This window comes from Muntiacus reevesi, chromosome 20 (genome assembly GCF_963930625.1).
Source record: "Muntiacus reevesi chromosome 20, mMunRee1.1, whole genome shotgun sequence".
In the NCBI taxonomy this organism is placed as follows: domain Eukaryota; kingdom Metazoa; phylum Chordata; class Mammalia; order Artiodactyla; family Cervidae; genus Muntiacus; species Muntiacus reevesi.
This window is the reverse complement of record NC_089268.1, coordinates 36,037,231-36,057,110: the sequence shown is the minus strand read 5'-3', so window position 1 is coordinate 36,057,110 and position 19,880 is coordinate 36,037,231. Positions and strand designations below refer to the sequence as shown.

At 37.0% G+C, this 19,880-nt stretch overlaps 1 pseudogene; it reads left to right on the top strand.

Moving 5' to 3' along the window:
- The window catches only part of LOC136151240 (chorionic somatomammotropin hormone 1-like), a 32,715-nt pseudogene extending 16,322 nt beyond the window's left edge, over positions 1 to 16,393 (top strand).
- The last annotated feature ends 3,487 nt before the right edge of the window (positions 16,394 to 19,880 follow it).

The following is a 19,880-nucleotide window of genomic DNA, read 5'->3' as shown; positions in this document are numbered from 1 at the left end:
CTCTAGGCCAGAATACTGGAGTGGGTAGTCTCTCCCTTCTCCAGGGGATCCCCCCAACTCAAGGATCGAGCCCGGGTCTCCCGCATTGCTGGCAGATTCTTTACCAGCTGAGCCACAAGGGAAGACCAAGTATACTGGAGTGGATAGCCTACCCCTTCTTCAGTGGGTCTTCCTGACCCAGGAATCCAACTGTGGTCTCCTGCATTGCAGGCAGATTCTTTACCAACTGAGCTATGAGGGAAGCGCCCTATGCTCCATCCCAAGGTCATGTGAAGAGGCGTCTTCAGGACAGACAGGAGTGGAGGGTTCGCTCTTAGGCTCATGTGTCCATGTGTCTGCCCGGAAGTCCACTCACAAAACGGACACAACTGCAGGGAGCAAGTGAAGACGTGTGAGTTACAGGCTAGGGATCTTTTGCTGTATTTGCCTGGCGCTCCCAAGGATAGGAGAGAGCGGATAGAATTCATCATCTTTCCCCAAACCTGCGGTGCTCTTCGGATTTTAAATGTCTTTCTTCCTATAAGCTCTTCTCCAACCTGGAGTCCCATCCCCTTCTACTCCTGGGAGCTCCTCCAAATCTTATTTCACTTCCTTTTTGAAAATTCTTGTGACTTTTCCAGACAAATCAGCTCTTCTTTCCTTTGTGTTACTATGGTAGGTTTTACTTACATTCACCAAAGAAATGAATATAACTGGACTAATTATTTATTCACATATTTATCTCTTTCTCATGAAAAATTTGGGACCAGCAAGATTAAATTCAAACACTAACCCTTTATAATATTTAATAAATATAAATTTAATAAATTGGTTATTTGTAATTTGGCATGGTCATTTCTCATGCCGAAATGCCTTAGGCTATGTTTCAGTATAATATTAAGTTTTATTAATGTAAAGGAGTAAAGTAGTAAACTCAAAATCAGTTAAATATTTTACAAATGAATAACTTCAAAAACTCATCTATAAATACAAATTCTTAAGATAAATAAATCCTTAAAAAATATTAAGAGTTATTATACTTAACATGCAAGATAACTTTTTACTATTGATCTCCACTGTGGCAAAGGGAAGAGGGTTTATTTGGAAAGTCAGGGAAACTTATTTTCTGTTATCTAGGGTCAAATGCCTGTTGAATTAATATTACAACCTAGACTCTTTCTTTCTTCTCCCATGTCAGGAAAATTTCAGAAGTCATCGTTATTCAGGGCTACATCTTCATAGATTCTTAGGCCAGTTAATATAAGTGAAATAGGAATCTGAAGCACCATAAAAAACATAGGGTCAAAGTCTCCCTCTACTTTTTTTTCCCAAGATGTAGGTTATTTTTTTTTATGACATATGACATCATATACATTTTAGACATGCAACACAATGGTTTGATACTTGTGTATATTGCAAAATTATCACCAGAGTAATTCTAGTGTTAATTTTTTAGTGTGACCCATTATCACACACAGTTTCAATTTTTTCTTGTGGTGAGAACTTTAAGATTTGCTCTCTTAGCAGCTTTCAAGTATACAATACACTATTATTAACTATAGTCACCACACTCTCTATTATATCCCAGTGACTTATTTATAACTGGAAATCTGTATCCACTTCATCCATTCTGGCTCCCCCACCCAAAACTTGCCTCTGGAAACCACCAAACTCTGTATTTATATTTGTTCTTTGTGGTTATTGGTTTTTGATTCCTCATTTAAGTGAACTCATATAGCATTTGTCTTTATCTGACTTATTTTGCATAGCATAATGCCCTCAAGGTTCATTCATGCTATCACAGAGCGCAAGATTTCTTCATGGTAAGTTCATAACTAATACATTAAGAGTACTTGCATAATCCTGAGGATAAAGTTGGCTAGCTCCACATCCTACTCACTCCTCATAGTGAACAAATTGTTGACAGTGGTTTAATTCAGGGAATTTACTCTTTAATTGTTCCCTGTCTGTTTGCTTGACACCATTTTGCTACTTGGCCCCCTGAACTTGATTCTCAATGTCCAATGCAATAGCAAGCATCATTTGTACCTGGCCTGAGAGGTGGGACATGGAACAGTTGCTATACTTTGGCAAAAACCATTACGATTATATAAAAATGAAACTGGAGTGAAGCAAATACATTTTTTCCTAGAGAAACTGTATATCAGTTTGTAAATCAAAAGAGCAATGCAGTGAGTAAATTTTTTGGATTTTAATGATTCACAATTGCTTACTATTTTTTCCCTTGGCCATTTCAGTTCATGTGAAAAAATTATTTTAAGAAATGAGTATTTATCACTGTTTATAAGAATATAAAACAAATATATCCAAGATGCTATCCAAAGTGGAAAAAAATATGAGATGCTAATAAAACATAATTAAATCATTCATATTTAAAATGAACTTCTAACTCTAGCTTATTTAATGGTTCCCACTTATGTAGTTGAAGCCCCATTATGAACTCTATACATAAAGAAATTCTAATGTAAAACCAAACTACTTAATGTATTCCTCTCAATCGAAAATTTCATTTCATAATTGAAATGAAGGTAAGTACATAATTGCTTTCTTTGGTAAAAATACAATATATTACCATATTACTACATGGATTTGTACACATCTATAAGGTAACCACTGGAGAAGGAAATGGCAACCCGCTCCAGTATTCTTGCCTGGAGAATCCCAGGGACAGAGGAGCCTGTTGGGCTGCCATCTATGGGGTGGCACAGAGTCGGACATGACTGATGCGACTTAGCTGCAGCAGCAGCAGCATAAGGTAACCACATCTCTTATATTATACTACATTCATTAAAATTAAAAAAAAAAAAACAATAAAAATCATAAGTAACCAAACATATCACAAAATACACAAGCATATTCCTTGGTTGCTTACCCTGACCAAATACAAGTAGAAGACTGAGCATTTCCTCATTTATTGGCATTTTCCCTTGTGGCTCAACCGGTAAAGAATCTGCCTGCAATGTGGGAGACCTTCGCTCAATCCCTGGGTTTGGAAGATCCCCTGGAGAAGGGAACAGATACCCACTCCCATATTCTGGCCTGGAGAATATAGTCCATGAGTCACAAAGAGTTGGAGATGGCTGAGCGGGTTTCACTTTCACTTTTCACCACTGGGACAAAGGCAGAGGGTTTATCAGTAAAATCTGAGGAGTCTTATTTTCTGCTTTCCAAGGTCAAAGGCCTGTTGCCTGAATATTACAACCTAGATTCTCTACCTTTTAACTCTTCTTGTCAGTGAAGTTTCTCAAGCCATCACGTTATTCAGGGCTATGTGGGCATAGGTTTTTAGGTCAATTAATATAGGTGAAAGAGGAACATAAAGAACACAGAAATGCATATGATCAATGTCTCTCTTTCCTTTTTTTCCAAGGTGTATTTTTAAAATTGAGATATTAATTTAATTTACTATAGCATCATACAAGTTTTAGATGTATGTTTACAACACAATGATTTGGTATTTGTATATACTGCAAATAGGGGCTTCCCTGGTGGCTCAGATGGAAAATAATCACCACAGTAAATCTAGTTAACATCCATCATCACACATTGTTATGATATATTTCTTGTGGAAGGAACTTTTAAGATCTACTCTCTTTGCAGCTTTCAAGTGTGCGATACACTGTTAGTAACTATAGTCACCACGCCTGTGTTAAATCCCCATGACTTATGTGTAACTGTACATTTGTACCTTTTAACCCACTTCACCCATGTTGGCTGCCCACCCAAACCCCGTGTCTGGAAATCAATAATCTGTTCTCTGTGTTTATGTTTTGTTCATCATGGTTGTTTTTTGATTCCACATTTAAGTGTGATCATACTTCATTTGTCTTTCTTGGACTTATTTCCTATAGCATAATGTGCTCAAGATTCATTCATGTTATTGCAGATAGCAAGATTTCTTTATGGTTAGTCCAACACCAATACATTAAAAGTATCTGCATAATCCTGATCTATAAACTTGGGGTACCTCCACACCCTCATAGTGAATAAACTGCTTATAGTGGTATGTGTATGTTAGTCGTTCAGTTGTGTGTGACTCCTTGCGACTCCATGGACTGTAACCCATCAGGTGCCTCCATTCATGGAATTCTCCAGGCAAGAATACTGAAGTGGGTTGCTATTTTTTTCTCCAGGGGATCTTCCTAACCCAGCAATTGAACCCAGGTCTCCTGCAATGCAGGCGGATGCTTTACCATCTGAGCTACTAGGTATAATTCATGTAATTACTCTTCACTTTTCTTCACTGTCAGTTTGATTAACCACAATTTTGCTTCAGTCTCACCTGAGACCCAAGGTCTAGCACAATAGCAAGCATCATTTACACCTGGTCTGAGATGGGACATGAAATAGTTGCTATACTTTGGCAGTCTGTTACTATAATGATAAAACTGGAGCAAAAACAAACAGAATTTTCACAAAAGAGACAGTATATCAGTTTTTAAATCAAAAGAGCAGTGCAATGAATAAATTTTGTGGATTTTGATTCTTCACAATTGTTTACTATTTATTTTCTTGGCATTTTCAGTTGTTGTGAAAAAAAAATTTTAAGAAATAAATATTGTCTCTTTACAAAAAAGCGAACAAAAAATCAAATATACCCAAGATGCTTTTCAAAACGGAAAGAAAAAAAGGAAACAGATAAGACACTTGTCAATTTTTAATCTGTAAAGCAAAGAATATTATACTCTCTTTCTCTCATCCTTAAGTTGTGTCCCACTCTTGCAACCCCATGGACTGTAGCCTGCCAGACTCCTCTGTCCATGGGATTCTCCAGACAAGAATAGTGGAGTGGGTTGCCATTTCCTTCTCGAGGGGATCTTCTTGACCCAGGAATTGAACCTGGGTCTCCTGCACTGCAGGCAGATTCTTTACCAACTGAGCTATGAGGGAAGCCCATATCACACTAATAAAACTTAATTAAATTATTAAGTATTTAAAATGAATTTCTAACTCTAGTTTATTGAATGGTTCCTTTTTATGTATTTGAAGCCCTATAATGAAGCCTATACATAGAGAAATTCCAATGTGAAACCAAACTATTTAATGTATTCATCTCAACTGAAAATTTCATGTATCTTTCCAAAATTTAAATCATCTTAGAACACTGTATCTCAGTTTATCTTTCCTTCACATCAGGAAACACATAATAAAACACTGTTACAAATACATCACCTACAAAGTGGTTGAACCTTTAAATATAACTCATTCATTTCATATGTTTCATTTTATTTCACTAATGATGTATAATAGTATTGTTCAATTTACAATGAATGTCAAATTTCTGGTAGAGGAGATAATGGATATTTACTAATTCCATTTTTACATCACTCACAACCAACAATATACAGGTATGTAAGTCTTCAATATCCTTCATAAAAACATTTCTTACAGTGAGACATAGGAATTTGCCTTTGTAAGAAAGAGAATTCTATACATTATTACTTTCTTTGATGAAAACCACATCTCCTATATTATACTACATATATTACAATCCACCAAAACAATAAATACCAATAAATAATCAAACACATTACAAAAAAGTGCAGATATATTCTTGGGTTGCTTAACTGTGTTACCAAACGAGATTGGAAGACTGAGTGCTTGCTCATTTGTTGGCATGTACTATACTAAAATTGGGTTTCCCAGGGGTCTAGGTGGTAAAGAATCTACCTGCCAATGCAGGAGATGCAACTTCAGTCCCTAGGTTGGCAAGATCCTCTGGAGAAGGAAATGGCAATCCACTCCTGTATTTGGGAGTCCTGGGAAGTCCCATGGACAGAGAAGCCTGGTGGGTTATAGTCCATGAGGTCGAAGAAAAGTCAAGACACGATTTAGCTATTGAGCATGCACACACTGCACTAAAACTAGCATTATTCAGCTTTAGCAGGAAAAAAGAATTATTACACTTGCTGGACCAATAGTCTAGAAAACCATGATCTTTTCTTCCTTTGAAACTCACGAACACCCTTAGAATGGCAGAAAGGAATCCTTAGTCTTGAGCACAAACCTGAACATTCTACTTTAAAGCCACTGACCTCACTTCTGTTTCATCTTCTCTCCCCGTCCAGTTTGTTGCCTGAATCAAACACATGGAATCAGTTTACAATCATCCAAATCTGCCCATTGTCCTTGACATCTTTTCAGCATCTCCACATGGCCTCCCAGGACTAGTCCCTCATTCCAGCCTGCCTGATCCTCCATGCTGGCACTGCAAGAAGCCTCTCATCTCAATCTAGCTTTGCTCTTCTCCAAGTTGTATATATTATGTTGACCAAAAAGTTCTAATGTATTTTCTGTATGATCTTATGAAAAACCAAGATGATCTCTCCTGCCAATCCAATATTTTAAGCCACTTGAAAGTTTGTTATAGAATCTGACTGTAATGTAAGAGATACAGGAAAGGCCGGTAAGATCCCTGGACTGGGAAGATCCCTAGAGAAGGAAATGGCAACTCACTGGAGCATTATTGCTTGGAGAATCCCATGGACAGAGCAGTCTGGTGGGCTACAGTCCATATGGTCAAAAAGAGTCGAACATGACTGAACAAACAGAACATGCAACAGCTTGTTTTAAACCTGCCTTTCCTTAATCTTCTTGATACATTGTTGGGTTCTCTTGGAGAGAAAGCAACAGAAACCTTTGAGAGGAGAAGAAATGTCTCAGAGCAGAACAGTCTGCAGCAGAAGTTATCAGATCCTGGACTATGCAAACAAACATTCTGATTATCTGAGAGAAAGCTACAGTCAGTGATAGAATCCTCCTTAACCAAAGGATTGGCACCAGGAATTTCTTTGTTAAATGAAAAAGTCCATCAGACATATTTATTTTCTGATGCGTCTCTTCATATGTGGCCATGGCCTCTTTTGGCTATGCCCACTTAGTAGAGTGGGCATAGACTTTTTGTTCAAAAGTCAAAATTATTACACATCATCTATAATTACTACCTTCAATTTTTAAAATAAAATATACAGAGACAATTGAAAAAAATGAATACAGATGCCTAAGCTTTAATTTTTATCTGTTTACATGTTGGAGATCATTCCTAATTGGATAGTAACATTTTTAGACTCAAGGGTCTTACCAAATTTTTCATTTTTGTTTTTATTGAAATAGCTCCCATCACACTCACATGTTATTCAGTTCAGTTCAGTCGCTCAGTCATGTCCGACTCTTCGTGTCCCCATGGACTATACAGTCCATGGAATTCTCTAGTCCAGAACTCAGAGTAGTCCCCACTCACCACAACTGGAGAGAAGCCCATGCAGCAATGAAGACATAGCACAGCCAAAAATAAGTAAATGATGCTATATAAAAAAGAAAGATAAAAAATCTCTTTCAAATCTAAAACCATCTGTGATCATTAAGAATATATTTTATGAGGTTTTTTTTTCTTCCTCATCATATATGCTGTATTGTCAAGAAGACTACAGAGCCTTTTAGGGTAGAATATATGTATTTCACTTATTTGTATCCCATTGGACTACATATTGCAATGTTCTATCCAAAAAGGTGTTTGCAGCATATATTTAAACATTATAAATTACCTCCTGTGTTATGAGTGATATTGACATGAATGATATAGACAAAAATGTCTTTAATGTAAGATGATCCCAGTCACAATATTTTCTCAGTGTTTAGCCATCTGAAGGCTGTTCTCAGTTATCCCAAATTGATGTTGCTTTTTATCAATTATCATGACACAAAACGGTTTGGGAAACTTCAAGGCACTTTCCCATTTATAATGAAATATAAGCTAACCGTTAAGATTTGGTAAAAGTACTGCTTGTGGTATCATCGGAAGCACTGATCTGTCACCCAAAAGTGTTTAGGTAGAAATGAATGATTTCTTGATAAGCATCTGCCTGAGTTCAAAAGAAATTTGCAACATGTGAGGCACTTACAAAGCAATGGCAGAAAATATGCTACCTAATTAAAGCCTAAATAATAATCAAGAATCTAGTGGTGAGTTTTCTTGCCATTCCTGCTCAAGAATTGTAGATCTTCTGTTTCAAATGGGGGTAGGAAGCAGTATAGAGTTGCCCCATATGTGGTAGCATGAAAAGTTTTCATTTCTATATCTACAGAAAAGTATACTGAGAAAAACTGGTTAAGTGGCTGTCATAAAAGATGATCAAGTAATAACTTCATAGCTCCAATTATCATTTTCTTGATCAACTCACACACACCTTTTGTTCTGACTCTTCACTGTCAGATTTCCACAAAGGGCAGATTTGGTTTAAACACAATGTTGTCTATTACAGGGAGTGCACATCCATTAATTTTTGCAAGTAACATCAGTAGATATTACTAGTAGATGCAGTAGAAACACAGTGAGCATTTGTTCCAGGCAGTTGGCATTCACAGTTTAGAATTTTCCCTGGTTTTTGAAACAATAGTTTTACTTTTTAAGAACCGAATTAAGAAACATACCAAGAGTCTCTGTAAAGAGCATTGTGTGCAGCATTTTCATTTAATTGAAAATAAGCTAACTCTTGATTGCTTAGTGAAATTGTCACTTCCAGTGGCCTTTCCCCCTGAAGAATATTCCTCGTAGTTCTAAAATTGCAAAAGATATAAATTAATGAAAGAAAAAAAGTCTTATACAGTTATTCTGCCTTACAGGATCTCATTGAATACCTCAAAAGCTTAATATTCCATTGCTGATAGTCAAAATCAAGTTTATCTTCCAGGTGAACTTCAACAGAAAATCTTCTGCTTTCATGAGTCATTTAAAACATTGCAGCATTTCTCAAATGTCTAGTTATACAGTCAGTACCTTAAAAAACATCTTTCTTAGGAGTTAGTGAGAGATTGAAGAAACCTCTGAACTCACTCATGTTTGCAAATGCAATCATAACTAGTCAGTTTGATAAGCAAAGAGAAGTGGCCCGGGGCTGGATATTCGCTATCAAAAAACAAATCTTCAAAGATTGTCACTGCTACCCTTACATAATAAACACCACATATTGTATATTGTGGGTGCCTAAATTACTTTGGAAATCATAAAGTGTCCATTGAAAGTTACAAAATGAATGTAGGTAAAAGAAAAATAAATTCTACTAATATTATTATAATATTTGGATGGAAAATCTTTTAAAAATGGGAGCATTTATGGATTATAATTTGGGGGGATTTATTATTACTATTTTGATTTTATTCCTTTTAATTATCTGCTACATCAGGTTAAGAATTTATTAAAAAAAAAGAATTTAGTTTAAATATTAATACCAACATAAGGACATATAGTACTGAGTTTACAGCAGCTAGAAAAAGACAAAGATAAAATATGAGGCAGGAAGTGAAATTATAGAAGGTCCACAATGGTATCAAATTAAGGGGCAGTATTGCATAGAGAGAAAGCTAACTTCTCAAAGATGCTTGAGGTGCCAAGAACAGTCAGATGTGAAAATCCAGGTTAATGTGAATGCCAGAAATGGACCAGGTTAATGTGAATGGACCAAAAGGTAAATGAAGTTCAGAACAACATGGTGATGCTAAAAGCCGAAATTTAGACAGCAAGAGGATAGGGTAGGGCAGCTATAGATAGTGGAATTCAGGAATAGGGGTAGATATGAAAGCAAATACACTAACAAGCACCAGGGAAACAAAGCACAAAAGGGTGTAAGAAATAAACCATGAAGAGGCTGGGTAGCATGATCAAAAGAACAGGAGAACCGATAGAAAACCAAAGTACAAACACATGTGTAAAAGGAGAACCAGATGATGCTCAGGAGAGAAAGCGTGGGACTTAGGGGACCAGAGAACAGAAGACACCAGCATCAAGAACACAAACTCTGGAGCAGGGCTCATATCTGTGCATTTCCAGAAATGGCCCAAATTCCAATGCTTGGGCACTCTAGCACCTAAAATTGTTACAGGCAGAGATTACAGCTTGCTATTATACTGAGAAAAGGACAATAGTGTTTATCAGTTTATTTTGCTCATTAAGCTACAAGGTTAAAGCATAGTTATTCATTGATAATTGATTCCTTCAGTTTACAGTATGGATGATTCACTGAGCCCCTCTTCAGTCATATATTGGATACTTAGATATGTTATATGATCACCAAATTATATCTTAACCCAAATAATTCATATAGTTATCCATCTACCAATAAATGATCAATTACATTTGAATTTATGATATTTTGCTATCCTTCAGTTCAATTCAGTCTCTCAGTTATGTCCGACTCTTTGAGACCACATGGACTACAGCAAGCCAGGTTTCCATTTCCATCACCAACTTTCCTGTCCATCACCAACACCATCACCAGCTCAGTCATGTCCAACTCTTTGTGACCCCATGGTCTATACAGTCCATGGAATTCTCCAGGCCAGAATACTGGAGTGGGTAGACTTTCCCTTTTCCAGGGGATCTTCCCAACCCAGGGATCAAACTCAGGTCTCTACTGCATTGTATACTGAGAGCCCACAAGGTTGTGTGATATGCCATGAGGAAGTGAAAAGATGACATTATAGTGCCCAGTCACCTCCATCTGCTAATAACAAGACTTAGGAAAATCACTCACCCACTCTAAGTCTTATTGTTTCATTTGTATAATTTGGTGATAATAATGAATGTTAAGGCTGTCTCACAGGATCATTGTAACACAAACTTTACAAAATTTTTCAAACTTTTGGCAAAGTATCAAGGAAATCCATGGTGTTATTAAAGTGGGTAAGCAGATTCAAGCAACAATATCCTTTTCTGTTAGTATTCTCTTTGCATTCAAGCGTAGCAATCAAGCAGTCGTGTGGTTACTCTTCCTCAGCGTGATGGTAAACCACACAGATCAACTGTACTATTCTTTCCATTTCAGTGTCTAAAATGGAAGCATTAGTCAATGTAGAGTAAAAAAGTTACAAACTCCTAGAGGAGTTCGCTGCTGAGAGTCTGCAGAAAGTCCCAAGACATTCAACTATCTTTAGAGAATGACCTAAACACTCTGGCTCAGAATTAATTTAAGCTCCAAATGTTTGCAGAGCAAAGGACCACTTCTGGGAGCAGTACAAAAATGCAGGGTGTAACCTACTTCTCCAACTATATCTGTGCAAATATTATCATCCATCTAAATTTACACAATGGAAGATGTTGTTTCTTCCTCACCCCAGCTGCTACATCACCAAATCCTGCTCAGGGCAACAGGGAGAGATGAGGCTTCACTGGATAGGATGGCTTTTGCTAACCTTGGGCTAATGCATCATCTCAGAGTGGCTCTGGTTTTTATTTATTCAGGGTTCTGCCTGCTCCTGCTGCTGGTGGTGTCAAATCCACTCTTGTGCCAGGGTGTGGTCCCTGCAACCTCTGTCAAAACCCACCTGGCGAGTGCCAGATGCCTCTTCAAAACCTGTTTGACACAGCAACCACGGTGGCTAACTGCAACTATAGGCTCACCAGAGAAATGTTCAGTGAATTTGTAAGTACTGTACTTCTTGCTTATTTCCATAAGGAACCTTGGTGAAAGTGAGTGGGCTATTTTATCCTTTAAACAAGAAGGCTGCATCAGCCAAACTTCAAATAACACACTTCCTAAGTCAAACAAGGCATCAGCTCATAAGATGTATAAATCAAAGAAAGGATCAGTTTCATGAAATCTCAAAGATTCTTAAAGAGTGAAATATCTGATTCAATTTCCTTTCATTAATTTTAATTTTTAAATTTCCAAAATAAGTTTAAAGCACCTGTACTTGTCATCCTGAAGGTGTGTGTTAGTCGCTCAGCTGTGTCCTACTCTTTGTGACCCCATGGACTGTGGCACTCCAGGCAAGAATACTGAAGTGACTTAACATGCTCTTCTCCAGGGCATCTTCCCAACCCAGGGACTGAACCCATGTCTCCTGCATTGCAGGCAGACTCTTTACCATCTGAGCCACCAGGGAAGCTTGGAGTCCCATTAAATAATACCATAGACTCAGGGGATTAAACAATAGAAACCTATTTCCTCACAGTTCTGGGGACTAGAAGTCCCAGATCAGGGCGCCAGCAAGGTCAGGTTCTGGTAAGAACTCTCTCTTCCCAGGATGGCTTCTCCCTGTGTCCCCACAGGTTGAGGGGGTGGGAAAGAGAGACAGAGACAGAGACACAGAGACAAAAGAGAAATCTCTCTGGTGTTTCTCCTCATAAAGACACTAATCCTACTTGATCAGTGTCCCACCCTATGAGCTCATTTAACCTTAATTAATCTTCATAAAAGCCCTTTTCCAACCACAGTACATATGAATCCATGTCAGGAATACAAAATGATGATAGTTTTTAAAAAGCTACTGAACATTTTTCTAAGATTGGCCATGAATAGGTTAGAGTACAAGAGAAGGATTGGCTTAGAATTGGAACCAATCATTCTCTTTCTGATGAAAGTATGGAAGTTGTATGTTAGCCCTTTTAGGTTACTCAAGGAGCCCACTGTAGAGCAGAAACTGATAACAAATTTTTGCTCCATGTTTCTGTTAAATTCATGTAGTTCTTTTTACTCAGTAGTTTTTCTGTCATCCTCCATTTTTGACTGCTGTTTTTTTCTTCCAAACTTCCAAGTAATCTCTTTAAATATTCACAACTTCCTGTAAAGATGAGTTTTTCTCTATCCATGTGTTAGCTGTTTTTTGCTGTTCTTATTCTAAGTCCATTGCTTAGTATTTCCTAGAATGTTATGCCATGTTTTCTAAATTAACATTTTTGTCATCATCAACAACATTGTATTCTGCATCTATTGTGAACACTAAGCCATAGGTGTATGGATTCAGAGATTAATAAGAGAAAAGTTATAGCATTAAAACTCCTATTAAGGGAGTATATTGGTTCCAACCCACAGTAAACAAGAGACTAAATGGCTACATCTAGGTATATATGCACTATATTTGGTTCAAATACTAAAAAAAAAAAAAAAAAAGAGATAGTTAATAAAACATTGAATATTTGATGTTTGTGGTAATTTTAGTGATTGTTGTCCCAATATTAACTGTGGAAAGAATGAAATTATACAAGGGAAGAGCAAAGGAGGGAAGAGTTTCAAGTTTAGAAAAGTTAGACGAAGAACAATCGTTTATAGAGATTATGGGAAAAATAGGAAAAAGAACGATGTTCAGTTTTTATGTAACCCTCATTAAAAAATTATACATCTATCAGCTGTATTAATATTCTGGTAATGAATTCATTTATTGAATGCAAAAATAACCCTAGGGGATTGAATGTGCTTGATCACTCCCAGGATAAACAGTATGGCCAGGGCAAAAACTTCATTTCCAAGGTCCTCAACAGCTACCACACCAAATCCATCACTAATCCTGATAACAAAGAAGCTGAACATATACAGGTGAGGATTTTATCTGGGTTTTTCACCGGAGCCAGCTGAGACAGTGCACTCGTGTTACTCGGCTTTAGATTACTAGGGTAATGGTAACTGCACATGCAGAGAAATGTGGAAGAATACTAAGCAATCAAAGAGAAATTACCTTATACAGTTGATACGTATGAATGGAATCAAGTGATGACTAAAGACCTGTAGTAGCAAATAAATAACAGATCTATAAATTCCCATGCAGATAACCTTAGTTTTATCGGCGCATTAGGCCCAGGATTGCAGCTATTATACTGTATGAAAGAGTGGGCTGAATGAAAATGCTATGTGTAAAATAAAAGGTTGGTAGAATTCATGGATATATAAGAAATACAACCACAGTTTTGAGTATTCCCTGTGACCAGTGACACCTACGTGGGAGTCACTCCTACACTGCACCATTGGAGACATTGCTTCTGACTTTCAAGGCTCTCCTGATTCTTCTGCTTCTCTGAAACCTACTTCATTTATCATTCTCAATGATTCCTCTGTCACTTTTTTTCTTAATTATGAGTCTCCTCCCCAAATGTCCTATAAAATATTATATTTTGCCATACATTGACAAAAAAATAAAAAATATAGCATCCTGATGAAAAAAAAAATATTATGTTTTGCTTCTCATGGTTGCAACAATGGTCTTGTTCTGATGAAAACACAGTCTACAAATCAAGCCTCAATCATTTATTCCAGCCTCAACTGTTTTCCATTATAATTGCTCCTTTCTGATTCCCACATTAACCCAATCCTAACATTATTTAAAATATTTTTACATACATCTTCTCTAAAACACAATCTGTCCTCTTACTAAAACTTTGTTAATAATATCAACATTCTTTCTATCTGCTCAGCATCTTAATAATTGAGATAATAAAATGAAAGAAGAAGGTCAAGGAGAAGGAGGAGGAGGATTTTTTTTAAATGAATTTAAAATAAAATTTATTGAGAGTTATTATGTTGCCATTTACAAAGTGCTCAATGTTCATGGCTATGTTTAATCCTCACAAAAAAATCCTGTAGCACAATGACTTTTATTACACATTCTGAGATGAGGAAACCAAGGTTTAGAAAATTAATGGGATTTGCACCCATCACACGATAATAAGCAGTGAGTCTAGGTTTCATACAACTCAGAGTGCTCACTCTTCATCTTTAAACTACAAAGCCCCCTTGAAAACTATGCTGCTCTCACCCTAGTGTCTGAATTTCATTATAACTCCTCAGTCTCCCATTATGTTTCTATTGCAATGTCTATTCAATTCTTCTCTGCTCTTATTTCCTGTACCACTAAAGTATTTCACGACCATCAAGAAATCAAACCTTTTAATTAGAGATACTCAACCTTTGGGAGTTTCATGTCCAGTCCTTGTAGTAGTGAACTAGGGGGAAAACCCTCTATTGTGAATCCCACTGATGCTGTTACTAAAGAAATACTGTGCCATTTTCTCCCCCTACACATAAAGAGTAAAGACTGCTCTGATAGCAAATGGGACTGGTGTTGGTATGGATTGAGGAAAATGTGTTTAAGAATTTTATGTCTTCTTCATTGTTTCTTTGTTCAAATATCATAAAACAAACTACCAATCAGAAAATGAATACATTAATGAAGGATTTGATTCATTAATACAAATAAATCATTGGGTGAAAATGATGTGGGCATGGGTAGAATCCATGTTTTCTGGGCCAGGTACTCTAGGAACATATTAAGTTCCAGCAAAATATTTAGATTTCTCTCCCTGGACAAGAAAAGCATTCAAATATAGGAGAACTCCCTGGGCAGATGGTAGAATTTCAAAGGGAAAAAGAAAATATTTCATGTTCTAAATCAGAATTCATCTAAATGATTATTTAAATGTTGTTTTTTTTTTAATTTCAGCAAAGTATAAACTAATAGCATACATTTTATAATTTTACATCTTTACCACCTTTGAAAAATTTTCACATATTCATAGGAATAATAAGGGGTGTTTTTAGTTTGCTCAGCCTCCCTGAGCAAAGATCACATGTTACCAAGCCCACTGAATTTTGTTTATTTTAATGAGATTGGTTCCTGTAGTTGCTTAGGATGAAATCCTTATTAGGTTGGTACTCAGTTTGCTGCTCTCCTAGGATGAACCTCTGCATCACCTAGTCACAGAGCTACAGGGCATGAAAGACCTGATCTTTCCTCACCTGATCACTTGTCAAAGGCTGCAGAGATTGAGGAAAAGACCAAAGAACTTCTAGAAGGTGCAGAGCAGATACAAAAAAAGGTGAGCCATCTTCTGAAGGCTTCTTTGCTTTTCTCATGAATGAAGAGATGACCTCCATATTGAGGAATGAGTTTGGAAACATCTCACTTTATAAGGACAAGATTCAGGCCTTCTATATTCTAATCCCTGTTACATAAAGTGAGAGCCTAACCATTTATAATGATTGCTTCTATTGTAAGTGAATTAGAATTCAACTACAATTTTTGACAGGTACAGCATTACCTGCATTTCACACAATTCCACCAAAAGCTAGCCTTTTGCTGGGCACATGTGGTTGAAATACTTTTATGGGTAAGAGAACTGGAGAATAGAATTTGCAAGATCAATGTTTTCTTCAAAGTAATCCAGGTCAACTGTTACTGAGCTTCTGCTTGTATTCTCTCTTTGTCCTCTTCAAACCAAAGGATGAGAGTGGGAAGGAAGGAAAGAGAGTCAAAACCAAACTCATGCTTGAGTTCTGCTTCTTGATTTTAGATTGCTAATATATTTTCAAAACACTGGCTCCAAATCCATGGCTACAGAGTTTCATAAGTCTTCCCCAATCTTAATTTGATAATAAGAAGGAAGAAAGAAGAGCAAATATTAATAAAACTCATAATAATTCATTATATTTTGGGTCCTTAGATTCATTCTGAAGACCAGGATAAGGAGACCTCCTATCCAGTGTGGTCAGAAATCTCCTCCCTGATGTCGGAAGATGATGATGTGAACAAAACTGCTTTTTATAAAATGTTCCACTGCCTGCACAAGGACTCAAGTAAGATTGACATCTACCTCCAGATGCTGAAGTGCCAATTTGTCTCGTGCTAAGCCCACAACTATCCTAGCCAGTCCTGAGATGGTTAGTGATGATCCATCCCATTGCAAGCCTCTTTGAGTTTTATAGCTTTTAAAAGCATGTTTGGGTGTAATGGATGTCATCTGAAACAAAATAAACACAGACTCTGTACAGATGTCAAAATCTAAGAAGGAAATTTATCAATGTTTTTATCTTCATTTAATAGAAAATCAAAAGAAGGAACTGACTTGACAAAGACCATTAAAGAGCTTACTTAAGAATCACATGAAATTATTCTGGGTCAACTTATAAGAATCAAAGAATTAGATAATTATTCATTGTGCTGGTCAGGCAACCAAGAAGACTGAATTCTGAGAATTCTTTATGAAAGTAAGCCACAAACTGTCAGCCGATTCTAATATTGTCATAGTGTTAGAACAGACAGTATAAGTGCTTTGCATGTGACTCCTAAATACCATGAGTTTTACTGAACTGCCTAAAAATTGTTAAGATGCCCTCTTAGTCCTCCTGGGCTGCTGTAACAAAATATTATAGAATTATAAACAATAGAAATGGATTTTCACAGTGTGATCATATAAGGCCCTCTTCCATTGTATCCCACTTCTGATTGTATCCTCACATCAGGAAAGGGCTAGAGAACTCTGTGTGTCTCATATATAAAAGCAGTCATCTCATCCAGGAAGCTCCATCCTTCATCTCCTCCCAAAGTCCCCACCTATGAAACACGATCACCATGGGAGTCAGGATTTCAACATAGACATTTCTGGCTGGCACAAAGGTTGAGACTGAAGAAGGTACAAACATAAAGGGGCTCTATCCTCCTCCAGTGGCTGTCTTCACCCACACTCCATTGCATCCTCATTTCCTGCATCATCTTGCAAAAATTTCATACCTTCTATCACTCTGGGTTTAACAAATCCAGCTCAGTTAATAGTCAACTGTCCCCCACCTGAGCCCTATGGACAATTGCACAACTGGTAACATAGACACTGAGTAACACATTTATCTGAGAAGTGAGATATCATTCTCTCTTCATTTTAGAGTAAGTATCCTTGTCAGTAATTATTTGGCCTTACACACATGCCCTAGTAGGTCCCCAAATTATAAAATCCTCCAAATAGACTGAGTCTCTACTGAGACTGGAGCAGTGTGACTGGATTAGGGTTGCTCAGCTTGTTCAACAGCCTCCAAACCACCTGGGATGAGGGCCAATATCTTGACTGGCTCTCCTAAGAAGTCAGTGATGTTGCTGGGCTGGTTGTGCAACATCTTTAGGGCTTTAGCAATAATTCCTAGTAAACAGAAAATGGGAAATATAAAGTGAATATTGTAGATTTCAGACAATATTGAACAGAGCCATAGATGTTCTAGAGTCAGTCAGATGTTCTAGAGTCAGGCAGGAATAAACAAGGAGGGGATTTTTAGACAGGATTTAACAATCACTCCCTTACCATCCAGAAAGCATCGATTCCCCCCCACCTTTTTTTTTTTTTTACAGATTTCCATGTAAGATTACATTTGAAGAAATGGCCCTGCTATATCAAGAATAGTAGCAGTGGTTACCAAGGGAAACAAACAAATGAAGACCCTTTGAAGTTCACTGACCTTATAGATTAGTAAGTCACATATCATGGATACAGTGAGGACTTAAACTGGTTTTAAAACAAAATCCCTGTTTCCCAGAAGTAGGCTCTCAAGATGTGGAGAAGGTGAGGGTGATATAAGCACAGAAATTACTATATTATATGGTAGAGTAAGGTAAGGATGAGAAATGATGCCAACAAGGTGCTATAGTGGGTTGAAATACAGATAGAAGCCATCTGAGTTTGACATAGGAGTGACATAACTGGGATGGTTTCATGATGGAGTTTTGAAAGGTTGATGGGATTTTGATATGCAAAAATAGAAAGATAGTATATTTGTCAATTCATTTAGGATCATCTTATGAAGTAATATCTCTGACATCCTAGATTAAGGCAACTGAGATATTAATACATATAGCATTATAAGGTATCAGTGAATAATCAAGTCTGACAAAAACACAAGAAATGTTCATTTTTAACAGAAATGTTGTATCTCTTATGATTACGCTCCCATGATATGCTATGTATACGACTTAGGGTTAGAATGGAGAAATACTTGTATGGATTTTTTATGCATTAGGGAGAATTATTTATACCAATTTGGTATAAATTAAACCAGTTTGTCTTTATTCTACAAAGCAACAGGAACATCAGAAATTTTAGTACAAGAGAGCAATATGTCCAGAATCAGAAAGAGAAAAATTAACCTGGATTGAGGAGTTGTGGCTGTTGGGGCTGGTAGAGAAAAGGAAGCAGACCCGAAAGAGCTGGGAAAATTATGACACTAAAAGTCAAAGAGGGCTCTGCCAAGTGAAAAGAAGCAAAGGATGTGAGAGATACAGGAAATGAAGTACACCTTGACCACATGTAAGGAATGAGGCAGACATAAGAGTCAGAAAAGGCATCCAACAATATGCGACTAGTTGAGTCAATAAATGAAAAGTCAGAGAGAAGGGAGGAGATAAATTAAGGTTTTATCCCAAAGCATCTGAACTCTATCTTCCAGTATTTCATTGACTTAGTACCAGAAATCACCAAATATGTTAAGGTTCTGCAGCAAATGATAGAAATAAGTACTCTACGGAGCCTCTGCTAGACCCTATCAAATACCAGAACCAAAGCATGACTACCCAGTGATAACAAACAGTAAGTCACTAGTCACTTTCAACACTTAAATAAGACATATGTTGTAAGTATAGAGGATGAATGGAAATAAAATGGAAACAACCCATATCTTTACAGAGCCAGCCTAAACAAAACTTTAAACCTAACCAAAATAGAGGTAATGGTCTCCTTAGTCATGTGTCCACTTTCTCCAAGAGTTCCTCATTCCTTTTGCCTGAATCCTCCCTTTTTTCCTTTTTTCTTTTTTTTTTTTTAACTAATCCTTCATTGCCTTACTCTCAGCAGATGGTCAACTAATCATTAATCAAATAAAAGATTAAAAAATGTTCTCTCAAGATAATATTCATATTCATGGACTCTTCAAGCTGAAAAGCTTTCTAATCCTCTGAAAGTAAAGCTCTAAGACTGGAAGGACTCCTTTCCAGCATTTTCCAAAATGCCCAGTGGGCAGCAGTTGCGACTCTAGCTACTCAGACATCTTCTGCTATAATTATAACCTATTTGGACAGTGAAGACAGGAGGTGGATGAGGCAATGAAAGACGCTGAGAAAGACAAGCATGGACAAGTGGAAAAGATAGCATAAACCTTAAACACAGATCTCTGCCTGCACACCATATCGTGTGTGATGGGAGCCAGGTGGGCCTAATCAGGGGTGGATTTTTCAAGAAAGCTCCATATGAATTGGCACTGAGAAGTTTTATTCAGCTCAACTGTTTCAGCATGATTCTTTATTCTAAGACTCAAAGCCACTTGTCTCATTTAACTGCACTAAGTCATAAAGGGAATATA